The sequence below is a fragment of the Chlorocebus sabaeus genome, chromosome 17, assembly GCF_047675955.1.
Source record: "Chlorocebus sabaeus isolate Y175 chromosome 17, mChlSab1.0.hap1, whole genome shotgun sequence".
NCBI lineage: Eukaryota > Metazoa > Chordata > Mammalia > Primates > Cercopithecidae > Chlorocebus > Chlorocebus sabaeus.
The window spans coordinates 964,921-992,234 of record NC_132920.1 but is presented as its reverse complement, the minus strand read 5'-3'; the positions used below and the strand labels follow the sequence as shown (position 1 = coordinate 992,234).

Below are 27,314 nucleotides of genomic sequence, written 5' to 3'. Positions count from 1 at the left end.
CTGTGAACCAGGCGTGAGACCTTGGATGGGTTGCCTAAGCTTTCTAAGGAACTTAAGCAATAGGAACTAAAAAATGACAGGTATTGCTATCCTTTTGGCAAGCTATAGATTCATTCAGCCATTTAGAAAAAAATTAAGTTGAAGCCTTCAATTGCCAGAAAATAGCTCACAAAAAGATGCTTGTTAGTTACAGTCTGTCATTGTAATAAACCTTTTCTAAGTATTCCAAAGAACAGTTGGTTCTATTGCTATACCCAGCTCGCAGCTCTAAGAGGCTTAGAAAAGTCAGATGATTTATCCAAAGTCATACACCTAGTCGGTGGCACAGCCAAGAGTCGAATGCAGGCAGCAAGACTCCTGCATGAATGCTTTGTCCACCTGCCTATACTGTGCAGAGCAGGAACAGCACCTCATTACAGCAGACACTGAATCAATTTGTTAGTTTTACAAATACGAAGCAATTGGCACTAGAGGATACCCTGTGTTGGTGACATGCATCTTCCTAACCAAACCCTGCCTGAAACCTGGTTTCATATCTTCCTCCAAGGGAATACATAATTATGTGTCAATAAACTGCACGTCTTTCTTAAGACAAATCTATTGCTGTATTTTTCAATGGATTCAATCTAAAAAAGAAAATGGAAGGAGGGCAGATGCAGTTCTTCAGTCACTGCTGCATTTAACCTGCCCCCTTCAGCCCATCCTGTGACCTTTTTTTTTTTTAAATACAAAAGACAACTGCTGTCTTACGCTTCTGTGGTCATTGGGCTGGAGGAATTGCACAGAAGGTGCGGGGCTGAGAAGGAGAGGCCCTCACTGCTGTCCTCTGTTTGAATGGCAGGCTTAGCGAAGTGCAAATTCGATATCTCCCAGAGTACCTGTCCTTAGGAAATACCAACTCGCTTTCAGGTCATGGCCCCTAGAAATCAGTGCCTGCTGTCCAGATAACCGAAGGATCAGGAAATATCTGCATATGACCTCCCCAGGCTTCCTGTGAGACATCAACATATGATTGTATGAAACGCCACAGACAGGACGTGGGAACTGCACCGTCTCTCTGGAACCTGTACACTGGGAAAACTTAGCTAACAAGAACAATAAATTAGGTATAGACGATGACAAAATCAATTGTTCTGACTGAATTTTTCAGGTTTGTTTGACTTTGTATTTTGGTAAATAGCTTGGTGTGTACTTTTTTTTTTAGTATAAAAATGAAAACAACTTTCTAAAGCCTATTAGACCTATTAATTAATTAATAGTAAATGATGACTTTGTACCAGGCAGTATGTTCGATGCATTGTGTGTGCCATCTCATTTAATCATTCCAACTACTCCATGGCATAGATGTTACTTCTAGTTTGGGACTGGAAAGCTCCGGGTCAGGTCACACTGAAGCTGAAGGTTATGCAATTGGTAAATAACAGAGGTGGGATTTGAACCTGAGTTCACTGCCTCTTGCCAAAGAGTCGTTTTGTTTTCTGAAATCCTGAGGGTTGGGGTTTCTGAGCCCAAACCCATAATTTCTTTTGTTTACTTGCTCTTTGAAATGCCAGCGGGTTGCATCATTGATTGGAGTTTTTCTTTTAGATCCAGTGATCCCTAGAAAGATAAGAATTTGAAATGTACTCAAGTGTCCCAAGAGACCCAACCACTCTGCTCATGCTACACGCAGCCTATGACTTTTAATCGCATGTGCGCTGGATTCAGGACCCATTTTCAGAGCTTCATCTGAAAGACCTTCTATGGGAAACAGATGGGTCGGATGAGTAAGCGCTGAGTCAGCCTCACAGAGGCTGAATCTCTGGTTCCAAGGAGTCTAAAACCCACTAAGCCATCCCCTCCGGTGAAGAGATTAGACGCCAGATGGGAACACGACTTACCCTTTTCTGGTCCAGAGGCCGAAGTGTTCCTCATTAGAACACTGCTGTACTTAATGCAGGCCTAGAAATCAAATCCTTCCAATATACTATTTAATATGGCTAAGTACAAGCAAGGGGCAAGCTTGTCCAACTCTTTTCCAAAGGTCAAGTTTTTCTCATGTATAATTCAGTTTTTATCATAGTCTTCAGTGTTTGTCCAAGTTGGTATTGTGGTGTCTAGCATTTCTCAAGCCTGTATTTTAAGACACGTATCGGAAGAATCTTACTGATATTTACAGTTTAGAAATGACTTTCCACTAAGTTGTAACTATCTAGAAAATAAATCAAATTGAAGCTTTAAAAGAATATGGCATACAAATCTTTGTGATCAGCTGCTTCCCACCTATTTTTGTATAAAAGACATGTGACAGCAAATGAATTATTTCCATGATTAGAACTTCAATACTATGTTGTATTTCCAAATATGGTCATGTTCTGAAGTAGTAATTAAATAATAAGTCTAAAGGAGATTGAATCACATCAGTCTTTTAAAATCTACTCTGTTTTCCCACAGTGAATTTTTAATAAGTGAATCAATAGCTGCAGCAGTGCTATATATTTGCATGTCTGTTTCTGACAGTGGATGGTTGTTCCACGGTTAATCTATCAAATATGGCAGCTACTTAGCAATAGAGCATTACGGTAACTATCGAGCACTTTCCACGTTGTTATCTAAACTGAGGTGTGGTGTGAGTGTAAAACATGCTAGATTTTGAATGTAAAATATGTCAACGTTTTTAAATGCATTGCCTGCTAAAAGGATAATATTTTGGATATATTAGGTTAAATAAAATGTATCGTTTAACTTCTATTTTTTTCCTTTTGAAAAATGTGGCTGCTGGAAATTTTAAAATTACACATATGTTGGGCATTTTTGCTTTTGTTCTATTTCTATTAAGTAACGCTAATCTAGAGTCTCTACATAACTAAAATAAATAGACCTTTCTGGTTCTTCAGCTGGCTGAAAAATCAGAGTACTTCTTTTAACCCAGTTGACTCTCTAGTTCAGCACAACCATCACTTGCTACATTGTACCTGGTGATAAAAGCAGTTAATCTATCTCTCGAATATGCTCTTTTACAAAGAGGCAGTGACTTTCTTTGGAAAAGTTTGGCTTAATAAACTTTAATTGATGATAATATTAATAAACAAAAGAAGGATCAGTTCACAATTATAGTTCATAAATAATAAGTAGTAGAAGACTCTGAGAGTGTATTTATACATAAATTCATCTGTACCATAATATATACTGGATGTAACTTAACATTACACCGCGATAATATAAAACTACATGATTATATATCTGTCTTGGTGCTTGCCTTCTTAGCTACTGGTAAATTGGCAGAGGTTTAAAATATAAAATTAGCTTCTTAACAGCTAGGCATAATTAGTTTTGAAATTCTTTTATCAAGTCATTAAAACATGAACACACAATGACTCACAAAAATAATTCAATCTTGTTTGTTTATATGCTGGTGGGTATCCCTTTCATTCATCAGTTTCCCAGCTTGGCCTCCACCAGCAGGTGTTCCTTGAACCAAAGAGAAGCTGGTACTTTAATGCCAATGACTCCCTCTGACGGGATTATCCAAGTGTTCCTCTGCCCATCTGGATCCCTGGAGGGCCAACTTAGTGTGTTCACCTGGCCTTGTCCTTTACATAGCATGCTGTTTTCATTCTAACACTAATTGTTTGTTTTCATGCTTCTACAGACCGACAAGTAATCTTGCTGGTGACTTTTGTTTGAGTTTTGCCGTCGTCACGTATCTCTACCCCGACACAACGATCTTCCTTAACTTCTCCTTCATTAAAGACAAACGTGCAAGGGGTGTTGTGTCCTCCCAGACAGCACGAAATCCAACCAGAAGAAGAAGAGGGGAAAGGCAGACCAGTTTAGTAAACGTGATTAGTTAAATAATCCATATCAAGTGTAAAACATCCAGCGGTGGTCTGTTAAAGAGTGGTTTAATGAAATGATATCCTTTAATGATGAAAACAACCATAAATGCTCTATTAAACAGTAGCTATTTTCATTACAGACTAGAAACATGATGGCAATGAATTCGGTTTATTTACACACTTAGATTTTTTTTGGCTCATTAGAAAAGTCATGTTTGAAGTAGCAGGAATATCGTACATGTGGTTTATATGCCAAAGTGGTTGCCTGAGAGGATGCAGTGTTTGTAAGGTCAGCACGATTTAGTTGACCACGTTGTATTTCGCTCTGTTTCCACTGAAAAGAGGCAGCCCCAGTTACATGACTTCTGTAGACACCGAATCAATGATGACGGTGTTCTAAGAAGGCCATTGGCATGGTGTCAAACCCTTTGGAGGTGTTCCACTGGCCTGTAGCCCCAGCAGTTTCACTGAAATCCTGCAGCTCAAGGAAAGGCATCTGGATTCATTTTGGGAAGGAAAAAGCAACAACTTTTACTGAGTGATCTCAGCAAGGGTTTGTCCTCCTCTGGCCCCCGTCAGGTCGGACATGTAAGGCTTGGAGCTCTGGGCTTTAACTCTCTCACCTGGCTGGGGAGCTCCTCTTTCTCTCCCTTCCCTATTTGCTTCGTCCAGCTTGCAGGACCCTTTGTACCTCCCCGGGGAGGAGCTGCCCATGGAGTTGGACTGGGCAGGAAGAGAAAGTACCTGCACCTTTGCAGGGCCCACAGCACAGGCTCTGCCACTCCCTGACCTAGTATCAGAGTCCCCGGGCCAGGGGCCACCTGGGCCGTGCCAGCAATGCCTGGACTTTCCAGGGAACTTCTTTCACAGGCTGGCAGGAGTGCTCCAGATACAACTGGACGTTCCAGCTGAGAGTATCCGGGTTGACAAGGTTTATTTTGAGAGGAAGAGGCTTAGGAGACATGCTATGATATTCAGCTCTGACACATTTCTTTGTCCCTTTTCAAATTCTTTGCTGCACGTATTTGGAGTCTCAGCCAGCACACTATGTACCCAGTTTCTTCCCCAAGCCATCCCTCTCCTGTGCCTCCACTTTCAGACACGACACCATCACTTTTCATTTTCACCCGATTAGCTCTGACCCCTTCCTTCCTTGTTTTGCCTCCCTATCTTCACATCTAATCAGTTGCTGCAGCTTGCAGATTTTCTTATTTTATTTTATTTTTTTTCTGTTTTCTCAGGCCACCACTCACCTGGAACCAGGCCCTCCTTGTGCCAGTCTTGGAATTTTGTTGCTATGTAGCTACCATATTGGGCAAATTAGCACCAGATCAACCATCTGCTCTCTAAAATAGACACACACATTGTATCACTGTTACCGTTATTAATCCATTTTCCTAAAATTCCCTGTGGGAAAGACAAGCAGAGTGAATTGAAGGACAGTGATAGGATTACATCTATTTTAAATATATCCTTTAATTAGTACTTCAGAGCGTGGCCTCCTCTCATCTCCCTACCTTCCTGCAGGTGTTTGCTTTGTCAGACTGGCCTCCCTGCACGCCATCGACTACATCACACCACGATGCGTGAGCACTGATTTCCCACTGGATAGACTCCAGCCCGACATCCACGATTCTCCAGGGCAGGGGTTCAGTCCTGGCTCTTCCATCACCCCTGGTGAAGCCAGCACCCCAAACACTCATTCCGCAGTTCCTCCTACACCATGCCCCCTGGTGAAATGCCTGCTCCCTGATTTCTCCCCACAGCTCCCTCGTGAGCCGCTGAAGTCTGGCGTTCCCGTGACGCTTCTTGGTTGGTGCCAGCCGTCAATGATCTCTTCTTACTCTCACCTCACGGCTCACAGCGATTAAACCCCTCCTTGGCTAATAATTAGCGACCTCTTACATTTCTGTCTTGAGAAATCTCAGTATTTCATACACATATTGTTCATTTACTTTTCACTTATGTGCGCGTTTCTTCCTGACAAGATTACACATTCTAGAAGAATTCCTTGAGGCTCACAGATTCAGGGCTTTTTGTTTCAAACAGTCAAGGCTCTCCCCCTCTGAGTGTTTACTTGGCGTCCCTCTCACGCTCTTGCTTGTGATACTTAATTTGTTTTGTTTCTTGTTTGGACACCAATGATAGTTTGTTTAATAAATAGATTATTTGTGTATTATTCCAGTAAAGTAGTAAAATTTCTTCTAGTGTTTTGTTTTCTGTGTAAAAGGTTTTTATTTAAATTTATTTTTCATTAGCTATTTGTTTTGGCTCCATTATTCCGACTGCTTCCAAAACAGAGTGCATCCCATTCATGGTAACGGTGTGATGTTCCTGAGCATCTTGGAGCAATTCTGTTTGTAATCCTGGGAGTAGTAACTGGGAAAGGTGGATTGTTCTATGGACACAGAGAGGAGGAGGAGAAGATGGAAAAGGAGGGACCCTAGGAGGACCGGCACCTAGGGTGGAGAAGAGAAGGGCCAGTTTTGAACAGCAAGGCAGCCCTCGGGGACAGACAGGCCACATGTGGGTTTGACTGTTTAATGAGAAGTGTGTGCCTCCCCTCCATCTGCACATCAGGAATCTTCAGTAGAGCTCACACTGGTTCCTGACGGTCTCATAAGAATGGGCTCTCTGGGGGAACTCAAAGGGATGTTGACTTTCGCATCTGGGTCAACAAAGTGCAGAGGCGAGGGAGGCTCGTCCTGGCCCCCCGGGCTCATCTAAGGCCTCTCAGTGTCCAGAGCCACCAGAGAGCCCTCTCGTCTTCAGATGAGTAACGCAAAATCAACTCACATTTATAGGGCTCCGCACGACTCACAGAGGAACGTCATCCTAACGGAAACTCTGTGTGGCAAGTGGGGAGGACTTTGTTAATTCCACATTACAGACTTAAACACGGAGCTTCAGAAAAGTTGTGTCATACGCCAGTGAGCAAAGAATTCAAAGCCATGGTCTGCTCTTTTAAAACAAACAAACAACAAACAAACAAACAAAAAACTAGGACCGTCTAAGTAGCGTCCATTCTTTCGCCTTCTCCCCGTGCTAGCTGGGGTGTGCCTGCAGACTCGTTTCTCTGGAATTCATAGCATTACTCTGTTTGTTGTCAGTTTGCTTTCAGAAGAACAATCACCCTGCTTTTCTCTTATACGTGAACTTTTAACTTAATGCTTAAAATGTTTGGTAATCTTGTCAACCTCTAGGTTTTAGGGTACGTGTCATCAAAATCTGAATGGCATGTCCAGAATTATCCACACATGATAGTTCACACTCTCCCTCTCGTTAAGTCCTGTTCTATAGTTTCTAATTACTTTGTCATTTTCATCATTATTTTTATCTTTCTCCTCAAATCCACATTTTATAAACAATTGTGATTTATTATTATTATTTGCTTTTGGAATTCAGTTCCGCTGTACTGGTTTGTGGCTTGTTACTTTTCTTCTGTGACTTGCCTTGACATTATTTGTCCAGTGCTCTCATGCTCACAAGCCCTTCTTGATCACGAGTCTATGATTCCCAGCATCTGTTTCTAGCTCCACCTTGAAATGCATTATTCGATGAAGATTTTTTTTTAAATTTTTTTCTTCACATGATTTAATTCTTTGGCTAATCACTGTGATTAATTTTTGGTTGAAAATTTCCAGTTGTCTTTTTAAATGGAAGTTATTATTTCTCTCTTAATTTTCCCTCTAATATGTGAGAGAGGCTCAGGAAATGGATTCTTAGTTATTTTATACTCTCTCATTGAGTGAAATTAATGTGCTTTGAAATTAATGCCATTAAGAATCAATTATTATTTGTAGTAGGGAAAATGTGTAAGAACCCAAATGCCCAACTACTAAGGGAGCTGTTAAATGAATTACTCAAGTCCTTTGAATCAGAGCATGATTTATAAATATAAAAAATTGGAAAGAGTTTAAAAGATAATTGTAAAATTAAATGCAATATAGTCATAAAATCATGTTTTTGAAGAATAGGTTTAATAAAAGTGCACATTGAGTGAAAAGATTTCAGGACACAAAAATTTACATGTAATTTGATTCCAAGTTCCTTCTATTCTTAATAAATGTGATTAACTTAGTATGGAACAAACTACTTCTCCTTTTAGATATACACTTATTTTGCCTAAAATGAGAATTGCAGTTTCATTGTATTCTTCTGCTTTTAATTTTTAGTATAACAACATAAATGGTACCTATTTTATTGCATTTATTCCAACACAGAGAAGTATATGGAGAAGAGATGCTGTCGGTGCTCTCCTGGAGTACACGCTGTAAGCACACAGACAGCAGGTTAGGCATGGAGGGAGAGGAGGGTAATGTGCGTGATTGATTCACTCATGCTAAAAGGGCCCTGACTCCCCTGGACTCATCTCCCAGTTAACATTTCACTGATGAGCAGGTGTGCGATCCCAGTAGAAACAGGGAAGGCATTTAGTTAAAATGAGGTGTTCTAATAAGAACTTAATTCCATGGACCCTTTGATTATGAAATGTTTCAGAGAAGGGTGTGGAAGGCTTAAGTAGAGATTTGAAAGACTTCTTGCACTTAGATAGTTTCTACCAAAGAGAATTTTGAACAATGAAGCCAATGAAACAGAAACAGATGGCTCAAATTTTCTTTGAAATGTAGACAGATTGAAGAGGAAGAAGTCTGGCAAAAATACATTTGGGATATGGCCAAACTGAAAACATTTGAGAAATGGTATGAAACACTGGAAAAGCATGAAGGTGCCCGAAACACTTGCACTAAGTGTAATGTGATGGGGACACACGAAGAAATGGAGCTTACACAGACAAGGCCACATGTTCTGGTCAACCGTGGCCACCACAGCTTCATTCTGAGGGAGGACAGACACTGACAGCTTGTGGCTCCACCTCAGCAACTGGAACCACCTGCGTGAAACACCCTATGAGACTGTAACTACCTGTAAGACTGATGCTACCTGTGTGTCTGAAACACTCTGTGAGACAGTAACTACCTGTGTGACTGAACCCTGTGAGACAGCAACTACCTGTGTGGATGAGACACCCTGCGAAACTGTAACTACCCATGCAGCTGAAATACCCTGTGAGGCTGTAACTACCTGTGTGGTGGAAACATCCTGTGAGACTGTAGCTACCCATATGGCTGAAGTGCCCTGTGAGACTGTAGCTACTTGTGTGGCTGAAATGCCCTGTGAGACTGTAGCTACCTGTGTGGCTGATATGCCCAGTGAGACTGTAGCTACCTGTGTGGCTGAAATGCCCTGTGAGACTGTAGCTCTACCTGTGTGGCTGAAATGCCCTGTGAGACTGCAGCTCTACCTGTGTGACTGAAATGCCCTGTGAGACTGTAGCTACCTGTGTGGTGGAAACATCCTGTGAGACTGTAGCTACCTGTGTGGCTGAAATGCCCTGTGAGACTGTAGCTACCTGTGTGGCTGAAATACCCTGTGAGACTGTAGCTACCTGTGTGGCTGAAATGCCCTGTGAGACTGTAGCTCTACCTGTGTGACTGAAATGCCCAGTGAGACTGTAGCTACCTGTGTGACTGAAATGCCCAGTGAGACTGTAGCTACCCGTGTGGCTGAAATGCCCTGTGAGACTGTAGCTCTACCTGTGTGGCTGAAATGCCCTGTGAGAATGTAGCTACCTGTGTGGCTGAAATGCCCTGTGAGACTGTAGCTACCTGTGTGGTGGAAACATCCTGTGAGATTGTAGCTACCTGTGTGGCGGAAACATCCTGTGAGATTGTAGCTACCTGTGTGGCTGAAATGCCCTGTGAGAATGTAGCTACCTGTGTGACTGAAATGCCCAGTGAGACTGTAGCTACCCATGTGGCTGAAATGCCTTGTGAGACTGTAGCTCTACCTGTGTGGCTGAAATGCCCAGTGAGGCTGTAGCTGCCTGTATGGCTGAAATGCCCTGTGAGACTGTAGCTACCCATATGGCTGAAGTGCCCTGTGAGACTGTAGCTACTTGTGTGGCTGAAATGCCCTGTGAGACTGTAGCTACCTGTGTGGCTGATATGCCCAGTGAGACTGTAGCTACCTGTGTGGCTGAAATGCCCTGTGAGACTGTAGCTCTACCTGTGTGGCTGAAATGCCCTGTGAGACTGCAGCTCTACCTGTGTGACTGAAATGCCCTGTGAGACTGTAGCTACCTGTGTGGTGGAAACATCCTGTGAGACTGTAGCTACCTGTGTGGCTGAAATGCCCTGTGAGACTGTAGCTACCTGTGTGGCTGAAATACCCTGTGAGACTGTAGCTACCTGTGTGGCTGAAATGCCCTGTGAGACTGTAGCTCTACCTGTGTGACTGAAATGCCCAGTGAGACTGTAGCTACCTGTGTGACTGAAATGCCCAGTGAGACTGTAGCTACCCGTGTGGCTGAAATGCCCTGTGAGACTGTAGCTCTACCTGTGTGGCTGAAATGCCCTGTGAGAATGTAGCTACCTGTGTGGCTGAAATGCCCTGTGAGACTGTAGCTACCTGTGTGGTGGAAACATCCTGTGAGATTGTAGCTACCTGTGTGGCAGAAACATCCTGTGAGATTGTAGCTACCTGTGTGGCTGAAATGCCCTGTGAGAATGTAGCTACCTGTGTGACTGAAATGCCCAGTGAGACTGTAGCTACCCATGTGGCTGAAATGCCTTGTGAGACTGTAGCTCTACCTGTGTGGCTGAAATGCCCAGTGAGGCTGTAGCTGCCTGTATGGCTGAAATGCCCTGTGAGACTGTAGCTACCTGTGTGGCTGAAATGCCCACTGAGACTATAGCTACCTGTGTGACTAAAATGCCCAGTGAGACTGTAGCTACCCATGTGGCTGAAATGCCCTGTGAGACTGTAGCTACCTGTGTGGCTGAAATGCCCTGTGAGAATGTAGCTACCTGTGTGGCTGAAATGCCCTGTGAGACTGTAGCTACCTGTGTGACTGAAATGCCCTGTGTGACTGTAGCTACCCGTGTGGCTGAAATGCCCTGTGTGACTGTAACTCCCTGTGTGGCTGAAACACCCTGTGTGACTGTAACTATCTCTGTGGCTGAAGCATGCTGTGCAAATGAAATGTCCTGTGTGACTGAAATGGCCTCTGAAATTGTAATTTCCTGTGTGACTAAAACTATCTGTGCAACTGAAATGGTCTGTATGGCTGTAACTCCCTGTGCCACCATAACTTGCTAGGTCTCCTTTTGCTTGTCTCTAACTTGAAGGCCTTGGAGTAAATGATCTGATATTCTTTAATGGAGGAGTCACCCCACTACCATGTCTCTTTCCCTCTCTGTGGGAGTGTGAAGCATTTAATCTGCTTTTTGTGGAGACCAAGAAACATTCCTGAAAGAAATATTTGCCTGAGAGTTACAAAATCTTTGGTCTCAGACTTCAGACTTGAGTACTCCCCCTTTTTTTTATCAGGATCTCACTTTGTCACCCAGGCTGGAGTTGAGCATGGTTCACGGCAGCCTCAACTTCCCAGGTTCAAGCGATTCTCCTTCCTCAGCCCCCTAAGCATCTCGGACTACAGGCATGTGCCACCACGCCTGGCTGATTTTTTTTGTATTTTTTTGTAGAGACAGGATTTTATCATGTTGCCCAGGTTGGCCTCCAACTCCTGGGCTCAAGTAATCTGCCTCAGCCTCCCAAAGTGTTGGGATGTTACCCACTTTTCAATGGACCTTTCTTTGGTAACATTTAAGTGAAAAAGTATTAATGCATATTTATGCTAATAATCAGATAAAAAGAAAACAATACCCACAGCTGAAGGGCATGAAAATATAGATTTCTGCTTAGGTTTCCAAGGGGCTGATCCTTGTGAGGAGATTGGAAAGTCTGAGTTGGGGCACTGGATTCCAGGAAGAGAAGGAAAACCCAGGAGAGCTTATTAAATGTGCCATTTCAAACAAAGTAATGACGAAATGACCTTCAGGCAAAGAAGAAAACACTGAAACACAATGAAAGGAGAAGAGCCCTATGGTTCACAAATTATTTTTTAATTTTTAAATTGAGGATGTTTCCCCAAAGTATATCAGGCTTTGGAATATTGGCTGGGGGCGGTTGGAGGAGACAAAACTATAAACAAGAAAGAGAAGTTTCAGGGTCAGCCATCGTGAATTCTGCTCTTCAAACCTGACTAACTCGTGGAAAAGGGACGGAAGCACACGGGCACACGGAGACGGTCAAAATGGGAAGGAGAAAGGGTCAGAGAAGCCACGTTGTGGGAGCTGGGAGGTCAGTGGAGATGCCACAGGCTTTGTGGTCCTGAGACAAGTACACCTGGTACGGCAATGGCTCCCCGAGAGGTGGGGGAAGCCAGCAGCACTAGAGGGTCCTGGAGGAAGGATGAAGGGAGGGTGGTGATGTAAGGAGGTTTGCGGAAGCAATCTGAGAGCAGATGAATCCCTCGGTAGGCAGCCACCTCCACACGCCTGCCTGCCTGCTAGTGGGGCTGAACTCCGGAGGCTTTTCTCCCAGCAGAGTCCCTGGAACACGGCTTTAGGCACAGTTGTATTATACTCAAAGCAAAGGGCCTCACTGAGCGTATGGCTTAAAATATTCCTGTAATGGCCGGGCGCGGTGGCTCAAGCCTGTAATCCCAGCACTTTGGGAGGCCGAGACGGGCGGATCACGAGGTCAGGAGATCGAGACCACCCTGGCTAACACGGTGAAACCCCGTCTCTACTAAAAATACTAAAAAAAACTAGCCGGGCGAGGTGGCGGCGCCTGTAGTCCCAGCTACTCCGGAGGCTGAGGCAGGAGAAGGGCGTGAACCCGGGGGGCGGAGCTTGCAGAGAGCAGAGATCCGGCCACTGCCCTCCAGCCCGGGCGACAGCGCGAGACTCCGTCTCAAAAAAAAAAAAAAAAAAAAAAATTCCTGTAATTTAGTGACGAGCACGTGTCAAAACTCATTTCAAACTTTCTCTAAGGAAGGAAACCCGAGACAAGCCTACTGAAGTGCTAACCCGTGCTAGGAACATTTTAATGAACAAGGCTAAGTGAGATCTCTCTCTCTCAGCCTGACTATATGGTAAAGAATGTCTTGTTAGAAATCATTAATCCTGCTGACAGACTGAGGGGTGAGAAGCCAGTGTCCTGGAAGAGATCGCAACTCCGTTAAACTTTACCAGCTAACTGCTTAAACATTTGATCAGGAATTAACATTTCTTCTAAGAGGGAGGTTGCAAGTTATACCACATGAAAAGTTCTGTGGTTTGATTTTTCCGAGGGAAACCTGATCAGCTAACCAGTTCAAGAGGTACTGAGGCAGCAGGCAGGGCTTGACTCTGGAGCCAGGGCTCAGACAGGGGACCGAATGAGGACTTGCTAAACCAGGGATGGAGTGGAAGCTGCTTCCCGTAAGACAGGCCCAACAGCGTGCCAAGTCAGGTTACCATCGCCATGGCAATACCCGGGAGTTACTGTCCCTTTCCATGCAATGACCCAGCGACTCAAAAGTTACTACCCCTTCCCTGGGACTTTCTGCATAAACCACCCCTTAACTCACATGTTATTAAAAGTGGGTATAAATGTGATTGCAAAACCGCCCCGAGCTGCTCCTCTGTGCCTACGGGGTAGTCCTGCCCTGCAGGAGCAGTCACAGAGCATGGCGCATACTGCTGCCTCAGTAAAGCTCTTTTCTTGTACCCCTGGCTTGCCTTTGAATTCCTTCCTGGACAAAGCCAAGAACCCTCACAGGCTGAGCCCCCCACGACAGGGCTCACCTGCTCTGCATCAGTACAACCAGAAGATTGCCATTGGAGTTTTCCTGAAAGCAGATAAGATATTGGATTGAAGAAACCACAACAAGATGCTAAAGACATTTTTGCAGAATCAAAGCATGATCTCGATAAATAAAAACACGGTAGGAGAAATGAGAAAAAATAAAGTCATGAAGAGGGCTCTGGGAAGATGGCAGAGGGGGAAGCGCCAGGAATCCATCTCCCCACCTAGACAACTGTTGCCCTGGCGGGATCTGTCTGATGTAGTTGTTTTGGAACCCTGGAGTCTATTCAAAGGCTTTCAACTTCCAGAGGAAGGTTTGGATGTTCAGCTCTCAGCTTGGCAGCCACCCCCACCTTACCCTTCAATCGCAGAGCTGCCAGCCACGCATGAATCCCAGTTTAAATGTTGGACATGCAATTTTTAAAACATTTTTCTCTCTCTTTCTTTTCATCTCTTTGTCATTTGCTCTACTTTTGGCACATGTTGCACTACAAGATTTTATTTTTTAAGCTTTCTATTACTTTTTAAGAGAATTCTTTCCTGCAGCTCATCCTTCTCTTCCCACACGCCCACTCCCAGGACTCTGGAGCCGTTGAGACTCAGCCTGCTGCTCTGATCACTATAGCTCAGCAGGACTCATGGCTAGGTCATCCTCTACAGAGGAAAGTGCTGACTACTTGGTCTTCTCTGTTCTTATCCTTGTCCTTGTTATTTTAAAGAATGAATTAATTAATTAATTAATTTATTTATTTATTTATTTATTTATTTATTTATTTATTTATTTTTTGAGACAGAGTCTCGCTCTGTCGCCCAGGCTGGAGTGCAGTGGTGCATGGTCTCTGCTCACTGCAAGCTCCACCTCCCAGGTTCACGCCATTCTCCTGCCTCAGCCTCCCAAGTAGCTGAGACTACAGGTGCCCGCCCCCACGCCTGGCTAGTTTTTTTTTTTTTATTTTTGTATTTTTAGTAGAGACGGGGTTTCACCGTGTTAGCCAGTATGGTCTCGATCTCCTGCCTCGGCCTCTCAAAGTGCTGGGATTACAGGCATGAGCCCCCGCACCCAGCTGAATTTAATTTTTATCCCTTTTATTGATGCTATGATACATTATCCAATAAAAACCCAAAGGAACAAACATGCAAAGAGTGTGCATCCAGTGCACAACTTCCCCAGCCACGCTGTTCCTCTGTCCAGAAGGCACAGAGTCTTTCCGGAATATTCCATCTCTACGTAAACAACGTGGCTGTATCCTGATAGCTTTGTGTTTTCATCTTCACTGCTGCCTACAGGGATCAGGAAGACCTCGCCCACATGAGGCATCTCATGTCTGTGTAGCCATTCAGATTATGAACATATGTTTTGTGTTTCCCTTTGGTTTCAGTCATTTGCCATCATCTTTGTGAACCTCACCAATAAAACAATAAAACAGAAGGTGCTTTTGACTTCTGCCATGTCTGGTTGTTCAGTTGCAGGGTGGCTATTGATACAGAGCCCTGCACATTCCACAACCTCAGATATTAGAACTACTGCCATCGGTCTTGTGTGCCCTTCATTCTTGCTGGTCAGCAGTCATTTCTGGGTCCCCATTAACCATCCTTCTTGAAACTTCTTTGACTATACTGTTGGTTATCCTGCTCCCTGAGTCCCATGTATTTATTTTTGTTCACTTATTGACCTTATTTGGTGGAACATGTTTCCATTACCTGAAGAAAGTGTCTGAAAAAATGTTTTTCTTCTACCTTCCTCCTCAATAGATAGTTTGGCTGGAATAGAATTTTAGATTAAAAAACAGTTTTCCTTTGGAACTTTGAAAGTATTGTTTCTTTGCAATCTACCTCCCAATGTTGTTGCTGGGAAAAAAAGAAAGCTAAATTCTAATTCCTATCCCTTTCTTGTGACCTGTGGATGCTGTTGCTGCTGTTGTTTTCTTTTCTTTCAGAAAGCTTGTAGAATCTTACTTCATACTCATCATTTTCAAATGTCAGTGATTTGGGTTGATATGAAACTATTCTCATTGATTGTTTTGGGCTTAGTTTGGGCTTCAATCTAGAAACTCATGTACTTCAGTTCTAGGGAATTACTAAAAATTCTTATTAAAATTCTTACACTGATGTTTTCTCTTCTCTATTTCCTCAATTTCTTTTTGGAAATCAGGACATTTATTAAGAATGTGAAGTAAGGATGGATGTGAGTGAAAAGTATCCAATAAAACCCCACTACAAGCATATAGCTTTTGGACATTTTTCCATGTATAGGCAAATATTTATTTTCCAGAATGAGATTATAAAAAAGATTCTTTTTGTGATTGTCTTTCTTAGCTTGTGAGTATATGCTCAACTTTACTGGGGAATATTTTAATGTTAATACAAACATGTCATTATCATTAGAAAATGTTCATTATATTCCAATATATTATCATACAGTGAAAACTTCTAAAGGTGACTTCATTCAATAATAATTTTTTCCCAGTTAGAAACCTCATGGACAAAACAAGTCAGATAAGTCGTAAATGAGGGACACGTATAAAAATAATTTATAAACAATCACACAATGCTCAAGGGGTAAACATATCCCAAACTAAGTGCTGAACAGTTCAATGTCGGGATGGTGATATACAGAAAGCTCATATTTTCATTTCTAATTGGCCTTATATGGAAGTAGGTGTTTGAAATTGAAAAACGCAATAATACATATGGCACAGGTTCTGGAAAAGAAGCAGCAAACAGAAACGTTTGACTTCTGTCTAGGAAAGCATGTTCCAGAAATTATGTCCTCCAAAGTAATCAGAAATTATGTGTTCATGAGTCCAAACTGGGCTACTTCTGTAGGTGCTAAGTAAATGCTTGTTAAAAGAAATTCTTAAAAAAGAAATGTGGATTAGTTTGCTGGGCCTGCTGCCACAAATACCATTGTCTGAGTGGCTTAAACAACAGGAATTTATTTTCTCACCATTCTGGAAGATGGATGTCTGAGACCCAGGTGTGGGCAGGGTTGGTTTCTCCGGAGGCTTCTCTCCTTGGCTTGTGGATGGCGTCTTCTCCCTGTGTCCTTGCCTGGTCTTCCCTCTGTGCGTGTCTGTGTCCTCATCTCCTCTTCTGATGAGGACACCAGCGTACTGGATCAGGGTCCACCCTAATGATCTATTTTAACTTAATTACCTCTCAAAAGGCATTCACATTCTGAAGCACAGGACATTAGGACTTCAACATAGGAATTTTGAGGGATGCAATTCACCTCATGACACAATGAATGAATTATGAAACCATGAGAAAAGTCAGAGGGGGAAGAAAACTCCTAGAAAGCTATTAACAAACTGAGCATTTCTTATACGAGTGATTTTGCATTCCATGGTTTGATGAGATGGGGAGATATGTTCAGAAGGGGTGGCTTGTCCCACCTGGGGTTTCCTGAGCCAAGCAAACCTAAGGGGGACTCTTGGCGACATTTGCCAAGCCCTGTGTCTGCGTGTGGAAGACCTGCCTGACTACACAGACCACAAAACCGTGCCTCATGACCCCTCTCAGCTGGTAATGTGTTCAGGCAAAATCAATAGACTTACATGTCTTGCTCCTGCAAGCTCCATTCTGTATGTAGGCAACAGAAAATTGTCTTTGCCCTCACTCGACCACTGTGTCATGTGAAACAACAGCTTACTTGAATTTTATAAACTTGGCTCCTATCAGCTAATGGGGCACATATTTCCTGGTCCCTGACCCCCACCCTCACCAGCCACCACAGACCTGCCACGCAACTGTTCCCAAACATGTCTGTGTCTTGGAATCACGTGGGTGTTTAAAGAGTCGGCTGCCTGCCTTTCCCAGCCCAGACATCCTGCTTCAATTAGTCTGTGGTTGTGGCCTGGCCACGGGGATATTTTTAAAGCTCCCTAGGTGATTCCAGTGAGTTTGGGAACCATATCTCAGGCGAGTCTACATGAACTCTCTGCCATACACTGTACAGCACTTACTTTGTGACCAGCACTGCCCTAGTAATGACTGGTTACTGGACTGTCCTCCCCACTGCACTGTAAGTTCTTTCAGGGCAGGGATGTCAGCTGCATTCTTCACTTTGAGGTACCCAGAGCCCAAACTGCACTTCTATAAGATATGAGGGTGATTACGATAAACACGTTTGTTCCCAGCCTCATCTCTTCCAGGTGCAGGAGGTAGATCTAGTCCCAAGTGGCATGACAGACTTAAAGCCTCAAATCTTCACCCTGTTACGTTTCACTTTTTAAAAAGTTTAGGGCCAGGCATGGTGACTCATGCCTGTAATCCCAGCACTTTGGGAGGCTGAGGTGGGAGGACAGCTTGAAGCCAGGAGTTCAAGACCAGCCTGGGCAAGATAGCCAGATCCCATCTCTATCAAAAAACTTTTAAAAACGTAGCCAGGTGTGGTGGTACATGTCTGTAGTCACAGCTGCTTGGTGGCTGAGATGAAAGGACCACTTAAGTCCAGGAGTTTGAGGCAGCAGTTAGCTATGGTCAGCCTGGGCAACAGAGCAAGACCCCAACTTAAAAAAAAATTAGTTAATAATTTAAAGTTGACTGACCAGTATTTTGGTATGCTTAGCAGGAGGGAAATGCCGTGAAATTAAGGAACTTTGAGATCTTTGGCTATTTGGTGAAAATCTCAATATCCTGGACTGTGGAACTCTAATTTCTCAGCTGAACTCTCAGTGTATTTTTGGCATATAGATTAATTTTTCAGTATACATTTATACATACATAAACAGATGTGTTAGAAATTTATATTAGAAACCTCAAGATTTGTCAATTAACACATCTATGATGAATGTCTATTAGAAATGAAAACGTTTTAGATTGCAGCTGGGACTATTACAGTTCTTTTCTATTTTTTAAATTTTTAAAATTCTTTAAAATGTTTTAAATAAGAAATGAATCCACTAAATAATCCACCAAGAAAGCCGTCTCTCTTAAAGGTTCCCATGTTCATAAAACTCCTGAAATGTGTAATTTTTCTTTGGTAATTTAATGTCTGCTGTCTCTGTCCATCTAATTTATTTGTGATTAATCATAGATTTATTTTATTATTTCAATAGTTTTTGGGGAACAGGTGGTGTTTGGCTACATGGATTTCTTTAGGTGTGATTTCTGAGATGTTGATGCACTCATCACCTAAGCAGTGTATACCGCACCCTATTTGTAGTCTTTTATCACTCACCTCCCTCCCACCCTTTCCCCAAAGTCCCCAGAGTCCATTGTATCGTTCTTATGCCTTTGCGTCCTCCTAGTTCAGCCCCTATTTATAAGTGAGAACATACGATGTTTGATTTTCCATTCCTGAGTTAATTCACTTAGAATAATGGTCACCAAGTCCAACTAAGTTGCTGCAAATGCCATTATTTTGTTCCTTTTTAAGGCTGGCTAATATTCTATGGGGTATATATACACATATATGTATATATTATATTTATATATCTACATATATGCATATGTTATATTTATATGTACAGATATGTAGATATTATATATCTATAAATATGTAGATATTATATGTAGATATTATATTTATATATCTACATATATGTATATATTATATTTATATATTTATAATTATATATGTATATAATATATAATATACAATATATAAATATATAGTGTATAATATATATTATATATACACATATGCATATATTATATTTATGTATATATAATATATATATCACGTTTTCTTTATCGACTTGTTGGTTGATGGGCATTTAGGCTAGTTCCATATCTTTGCATTTGCGAATTTTGCTGCTGTAAACATGCATGTGCAAGCGTCTTTTTCCTATAATGACTTCTGTTCCTCAGAGTAGATAACCAGTGCTGGGGTTGCCAGATCAAATAGCAGTTCTACTTTTAGTTCTTTAAGGAATCTCCACACTGGTTTCCATAGTGGCTATACTAGTTTACTTTCCTGCCGGCAGTGTAGAAGTGTTCCCTGTGCACCACATCCATGCTGACATCTATTATTTTTTGATTTTTCAGTTATAGTAATTCTTGCAGGAGTAAGGTGGTACTGCATTGTGGTTTTGATTTGCATTTCTCTGATAATTAGTGATGTTGAGCATTTTTTTCATATGCCTCTTGGCCTTTTGTGTATCTTCCTTTGAGAATTGTCTATTCATGTCCTTAACCCACTTTTTGATGGGATTATTTGTTTTTTCTTCCTGATTTGTTTGAGTTCTTTGTAGATTCTGGATATTAGTCCTTTGTTGAATGCATGATTTGTGAATATTTTCTCCCACTCTGTGTGTTGTCTGTTTACTCTGCTGATTATTTCTTTTGCTGTGAAGAAGTTTTTAGTTTAATTAAGTCCCATCTATTTATCTTTGTTTTTGTTGCATTTGCTTTTGGGTTCTTGGTCACGAACACTTTGCCTAGGCCAATGTCTAGAAGAGTTTTGTTTTTCTGATTTTGTGTTCTAGAATTTTTATAGTTTCAGGTCTTAGATTTAAGTCTTTTATCCACCTTGAGTTGATTTTTGCATAAGGTGAGAGATGAGGATCCAGTTTCATTCTTCTACATGTGACTTGCCAGTTATCCCAGCACCATTTGTTGAATAGGGTGTCCTTTTCCCACTTTATGTTTCTGTTTGCTTTGTTCAATATCAGTTGGCTATAAGTATTTGGCTTCATTTCTGGGTTCTCTATTTTGTTCCATTGGTCTACATGCCTATTTTTATACGAGTGCCATGCTGTTTTGGTAACTATAGCCTTGTAGCATAGTTTAAAGTCAGGTAATGTGATGCCTCCAAATTTGTTCTTTTTGCTGAGTCTTGCTTTGGCCATGGGGGCTCTGGTTTTGTTTTATATGAATTTTAGGATTGTTTTTTGTAGTTCTGTGAAGAATGTTGATAGTATTTTGATGGGAATTGCTTGAATTTATAGATTGCTTTTGGCAGTATGATCATTTTCACAATATAGATTCTTCCCATCCTGAGCATGGGATGTCTTTCTATTTGTTTGTGTTGTCTATGATTTCTTTCAGCAGTGCTTTGTGGTTTTCCTTGTAGACATCTTTTACCTCCTTGGTTAGGTATATTCCCAAGTATTTTATTTTTTGTAGCTTTGTAAAAGGAGTTCGACAACTTTTGTAAAAGGGGGCTTGTAGCTTTTGATAAAGGGGTTGAGTTTTTGATTTGGTTCTCAGTTTGGTCACTGTTGGTGTATAGAAGTGCTACTGATTTGTGTACATTGGCTTTGTATCCTGAAGCTTTACTGAACTCATTTATCAGATCTAGGACCTTTTTGCATGAGTCTTTAGGGTTTTCTAGGTATATGATCATATCATCAGCAAACAGCAACAGTTTGACTTCCTATTTATCAATTTGGATGCCCCTTATTTCTTTCTCTTGTCTGATTGCTCTGGCTAGAACTTCAAACAAGTAGAAAAAAGAACTTCAAAGAAGTTCTAGAATGATTTAGGGAGGGTTCCATCTTTCTCTATCTTTTGGAGTAGTTTCAGTAGCATTGGTACCAATTCTTCTTTGAATGACTGATAGAATTCAGCCATGAATCCATCTGGTCCTGGACTTTTTTCCTTAGCAATTTTTAAAAATTCCTGTTTCAATCTTGCCACTTGTTATTGGTCTGTTCAGAGTTTTTGTTTCTTTCTGGCTTAATCTAGCAGGGTTGTATATTTCCAGGAATTTATCCACCTATTCTAGGTTTTCTAGTTTGTGCACATAAATGTGTTCACGGTAGCCTTGAAGGAGCTTTTGTATTTATGTAGTATTGAATGTAATATCTCCGATTTCATTTCTAATTGAGCTTATTTGGATCTTGTCTCTTCTTTTCTTGGTTAAACTCACTAATGGTCTATTGATTTTATCTTTTCAAAGAACAAACTTTTTGTTTCATTTATCTTTTTTTTTTTTGGTTTCAATTTCATTTAGTTCTGCCCTGATCTTTGTTATTTATTTTCTTCTGCTAGATTTGGGTTTGGTTTGTTCTTATTCCTCTAGTTCCTTGAGGTGTGAGCTTAGATTGTCTATTTGTTCTATTTCAGACTTTTTGATGTGGGCATTTAATGCCACCAACTTTCCTCTTAGTATTGCTTTTGCTGTGTCCCAAAGGTTTTGATTAGTTGTGTCATTACTATCATTCAGTTTAAAGAATTTTTAAATTTCTTTCTTGATTTCATTGTTGACCCAAGGATCATTCAAGAGTATATTATTTAATTTCAATGTATTTGTATAGTTTTGGAGATTCCTTTTGGAGTTAATTTCCAGTTTTATTCCACTGTGGTCTGAGAGAGTACTTGAGTAATTTCAATTTTCTTAAATTGATTGAGGCTTGTTTTGTGGCCTAACATATTGTCTATCTTGGAGAATGTTCCAAGCGATGATAAAAAGAATGTATGTTCTGCAGTTGCTGGGTAGAATGTTCTGTAAATATTTGTTAAGTCCATTTGTTTTAGGGTGTAGTTTAAGTCCATTGTTTCTTTGCTGACTTTCTGTCTTGATGACCTGTCTGGTGCTGTCAGTGGAGTATTGAAGTCCCCCACTATTATCGTGTTGCTATCTCATTTCCTAGGTCTAGTAGAGCTCCAGTGTTAGGTGCATATATATTTAGGATTGTGATATTTTCCTGTTGAACGAATCTTTTTATCATTATATAATATCCCTCTTTGTCTTTTTTTTTTTTTTAACTGTTGTTGCCTTAAAGTCCTTTCTGTCTGATGTAAGAATAGCTACTCCTGTTTGCTTTTGGTGTCCATTTGCATGGAATGTCTTTTTCCACCCCATTACCTTAAGTTTATGTGAGTCCTTATGTGTTAGGTGAGCCTCTTGAAGGCAGTAGACACTTGGTTGGTGGACTGTTATCCATTCTGCCATTCTGTATCTTTTAAGTGGAGCTCTTAGGCTATTTACATTCAATGTTAGTATTGAGATGTAAGGTACTGTTCTACTCATCATACTAGTTGTTGCCTGAGTAACTTGTTTCTTTTTAATTATATTATAGGTCCTGTGAGATTTATGTTTTAAGAAGGTTCTATTTTGGTGGATTTTGTGGTTTTGTTTCAAGATTTAGGACTCCTTTTAAGCATTTCTTATAGTGCTGGCTCGATTGTGGTGAATTCTCTCAGCATTTGTTTGTCTGAAAACCTCTCCTTCATTTATGAAGCTTAGTTTTGCTGGATACAAAATTCTTGGCTGATAATTATTTTGTTTAAGGAAGCTAAAGATAGGATTCCAATCCCTTCTGGCTTGCACGGTTTCTGCTGAGAAATCTGCTGTTAATCTGATAAGTTTTCCTTTATAGGTTACCTGATGCTTTTGCCTCGCAGCTCTTAAGATTCTTTCCTTTGTCTTGACTTTAGATAACCTGATTACTATGTGCCTAGGTGATGATCCTTTTGCGATGAATTTCCTGGGTGTTCTTTGAGCTGCTTGTATTTCTATGTCTAGAATTCTAGCAAGACCAGGGAATTCTAGCAAGACCAGGGAAGTTTTCCTTGATTATTACCTCAAGTAAGTTTTCCAAGCTTTTAGATTTCTCTTCTTCCTCAGGATCATCAGTTATTGTTATGTTTGGTCATTTAACATAATCCCAAACTTCTTGGAGGCTTTTTTCATTAAAACAATTTTTTTTCTTTGTCTTTGTCAGATTGGGTTAGTTCAAAAGCCATGTCTTCAAGCTTTGAAGTTCTTTCTCCTACTCATTTGATTCTATTGTTGAATCTTTTCAGTGTATTCTGCATTTCTCTAAGTATGTCTTTCATTTCCAGAAGTTATGATTCTCTTTTCCTTATGATGTCTATTTCTCTGGATACTTTTTCTTCCATATCTGGTATTGCTTTTTAAGTTTCTTTAAGTTGCTTTTCACCTTTCTTTGGTGCCTACTTGAGTAGCTTAATTATCAACCTTCTGAATTCTTTTCCTGGCAATTCGGAGATTTCTTCTTGGTTTGGGTTCATTGCTGGAGAGCTAGTGTGATCTTTTGGGATGTTACAGAACCTTGTTTTGTCATATTATCATAATTAGTTTTCTGGTTCCTTCTCATTTGGGTAGACTTTCAGTGGAATGATCTGAAACTCAAGGGCTGCTTTTCAAATTATTTTGTCCCATGGGGTGATCCCTTGATGTGATGCTTTCCCCCTTCCTCTAGGGACAAGGCTTCCCAAGAGCCAGACTGCAGCAATTGTTGTTGTCCTCTGGATCTGGCCACCCAGTGGGTCTACTGGGCTCCAGGCTGGTGCTGGGGAAGGTCTGCAAAAAGGTAAGTCCAGGAAGGGCTTCCCTTGGCTCAAGCTGGAGATCAGGAGTGCCTACAGGACTCTTCCTACTGCTTTTTCTACTCTTATATTTTGCTGGGCTCCCTAAATCCATTTCAGCTTTAAGTAAGGGGTTAAATCCTTCCCCATGATATGGATTTTCAGGTTCCACACTGGGGAATTATGTTCAGAGGCCAACTTTTCCCCATCTCACACTTGGGGAACTCAGAGTTTTTCGACTGTCTCACAGTGTTTGCAATGGCAAGCTGCTTTTTTCAAAGGGTCTTTGAATTCTTTTGGGTTTCTTTGGTTTTCCTGTGGTGGTTCTTGGAGCAAAAGTTCACAATGTGTGTCTCCAAACACTCTTCTGTCCATCTAAGTGGGAGCTGCACGTTAGTTCTGTCTCCTATCCACCATTTTTTTCTAAAACCCTATTATGGTTCTTATCTGCAAAATTTCTTGTGGGTATAAAAAGAAATAATGCATCTGATTTACTTAGCACAGTTCCTGCTTTTATGGTAAGAGTAAAAGGAATTCTAACCAAATTACATGTCTAAATCGACAATTTTATATGGACCTTTGTGAAAACCCTGCCTTCTCTCTGTCCACACCCACTTCCTTCACTCAGAGGACTTAGCAGGTGCTTCTGTTTCCTCCAGGAGGTGTTATGGATCCCTTTTTGTTACTCTAAGTTAACAGGGTATGCACAGTCCTTTGCATTCAATTGTAAATGGGCCTGGTGCTCTTTGGGGATTAGATCTATTTCTTTTGTGGTCTATTTAAAGTTTCTCCTTTTCTAAAGTTAGTTTTGGCATTTCGTATGTTCCAGAAGAATCATCCATTCCAGTTTGTTACATTTTCCAAATTTATTTGCATACTGTTAAGCAAAGTTATGTTTTATCATTTTCTAAGAAATATTCCATTTTTTCTTTAAAAGATAATTCCTAGGACGTGTTACACAATGTGACAGATATAAAATTATATACTCTGCAAAAATCAGTCTCCTTCTAACATTGTTCCTCAACCACTTAAGAATTCTTCATGGGAGTCATCACTATAAACAGCTTATTTTGTAAGCTGACAAAAATGTTCAATTCAATTGGCTTGCAATATCCCTGTAAGTACAGTTGTAATATCATATTCTGTGTCACAGGTAAGTACAGTTGTAATGTCATATTCTGTGTCCCAGGTAAGTACAGTTGTAATATCATATTCTGTGTCACAGGTAGGTATAGTTGTAATGTCATATTCTGTGTCACAGGTAAGTACAGTTGTAATATCATATTCTGTGTCACAGGTAGAACAGTTGTAATACCATATTCTGTGTCACAGGTAAGTACAGTTGTAATGTCATATTCTGTGTCCCAGGTAAGTACAGTTGTAATATCATATTCTGTGTCACAGGTAGGTATAGTTGTAATGTCATATTCTGTGTCACAGGTAAGTACAGTTGTAATATCATATTCTGTGTCACAGGTAAGTACAGTTGTAATATCATATTCTGTGTCACAAGTAGGTATAGTTGTAATGTCATATTCTGTGTTACAGGTAAGTACAGTTGTAATATCATATTCTGTGTCACAGGTAAGTACAGTTGTAATATCATATTCTGTGTCACCGGTAAGTACAGTTATAATGTCATATTCTGTGTCACAGGTAAGTACAGTTGTAATGTCATATTCTGTGTCACAGGTAAGTACAGTTGTAATGTCATATTCTGTGTCACAGGTAAGTACAGTTGTAATGTCATATTCTGTGTCACAGGTAAGTACAGTTGTAATGTCATATTCTGTGTCACCGGTAAGTACAGTTATAATATCATATTCTGTGTCACCGGTAAGTACAGTTATAATGTCATATTCTGTGTCACAGGTAAGTACAGTTGTAATATCATATTCTGTGTCACAGGTAAGTACAGTTGTAATGTCATATTCTGTGTCACAGGTAAGTACAGTTGTAATGTCATATTCTGTGTCACAGGTAAGTACAGTTGTAATATCATATTCTGTGTCACAGGTAAGTACAGTTGTAATGTCATATTCTGTGTCACAGATAAGTACAGTTGTAATGTCATATTCTGTGTCACAGGTAAGTACAGTTGTAATGTCATATTCTGTGTCACCGGTAAGTACAGTTGTAATGTCATATTCTGTGTCACAGGTAAGTACAGTTGTAATGTCATATTCTGTGTCACAGGTAAGTACAGTTGTAATGTCATATTCTGTGTCACAGGTAAGTACAGTTGTAATATCATATTCTGTGTCACCGGTAAGTACAGTTGTAATATCATATTCTGTGTCACAGGTAAGTACAGTTGTAATGTCATATTCTGTGTCACAGGTAAGTACAGTTGTAATGTCATATTCTGTGTCACAGGTAAGTACAGTTGTAATATCATATTCTGTGTCACCGGTAAGTACAGTTATAATGTCATATTCTGTGTCACAGGTAAATACAGTTGTAATGTCATATTCAGTGTCACCGGTAAGTACAGTTGTAAAATATCATATTCTGTGTCGCAGGTTTGAATTCAGAAAATATAGCCACTTCGTTGTTCACTCTTAAGTTGCTAATTCACAAAGCAATTGCATGTCCACTTTGCCCTGTAAAAATTCAAGTTATACACCAATTGTTTTATATTTCCCCAGTCCTTTCCCCCAAGGTCACCAGCAACTTGAGGGCTTCTAATTAAAGACTGAAGCTCAGATGGCAATTCAGGGAAATTAAGAACTTTGCTCAACTCTATGCAAGTAAATTTGGAAAATGTAATAAACTGGAATGGATGATTCTCCTGGAACATATGAAATGCCAAAACTAACTTTAGAAAAGAAGAAACTTTAAATAGACCACAAAAGAAATAGAGCAAATCTCCAAAGGGCACCAGGCCCATTTACAATCGAATGCAAAGAGTTATGTGTACAGTTCCTAAATGTCATTATGTTGAATGTGCTCAATTGTACCTTGTACTAAAAGTTTGGAAAAGTCAAGGCACTTCCATGCTGTGTCCCGTTTTGGAGTTATGAGCTGCAACCCCTGAGTGGTTTTGCTTGGCTGGGTGAAATGCCAACAAAGAGGACCTGTGGATGAGCACCCTGGCAGAACACAGGTGGGAGACAGCACTATGAGTAGGATGTGTGGGGTAAACAGCCACAAGAGCAGGCTTGTCTTTTGCATTTATGGAAAATATACAAAAGATACTTAAATGCATACAACACTGAAGGAAAGATACTTAAAAAAAGATTTGTCACTAACAGCATGGCAGAATTATTTGTTTTTGTTAATCCTTTGGCCAAACAAATGTTTAACAAGGATTTAATGTTGAAAAACAGAAGAAAAAGCCAGCAGAGAAGAATGAAGCACTAAAACGATGTTCCCTAGCATTAGTGGGAGTTAGGATATAATATTTCCTGCTTATGAGTACTTGGCACACACTATTATATAATAAATGCGTCTGACCAGGGATTCCAAACTGTCAACATGCAGGAAGATTGAGAGTCAAAGACTTAAAGGATGATTTGTTACAATTGAATACACTTTAATAAATTCAAACTAAAGTAGAGAAATGCGAGAAGTGGGCAG

General features: G+C 40.7%; 1 long non-coding RNA gene across 1 annotated transcript in view; it reads right to left on the bottom strand.

Annotated features, from left to right (window-relative positions):
* Positions 1 to 3,971: 3,971 nt before the first annotated feature.
* The window catches only part of LOC119626776 (uncharacterized), a 150,090-nt gene continuing 126,747 nt past the window's right edge, over positions 3,972 to 27,314 (bottom strand). Inside the window, exons 3-4 of the long non-coding RNA XR_012089231.1 lie at positions 5,072 to 5,225; positions 3,972 to 4,293 (exon numbers count right to left, since the gene is read on the bottom strand). This is a non-coding gene — a long non-coding RNA (uncharacterized lncRNA). The remainder of the gene's footprint in view (positions 4,294 to 5,071; positions 5,226 to 27,314) is intronic.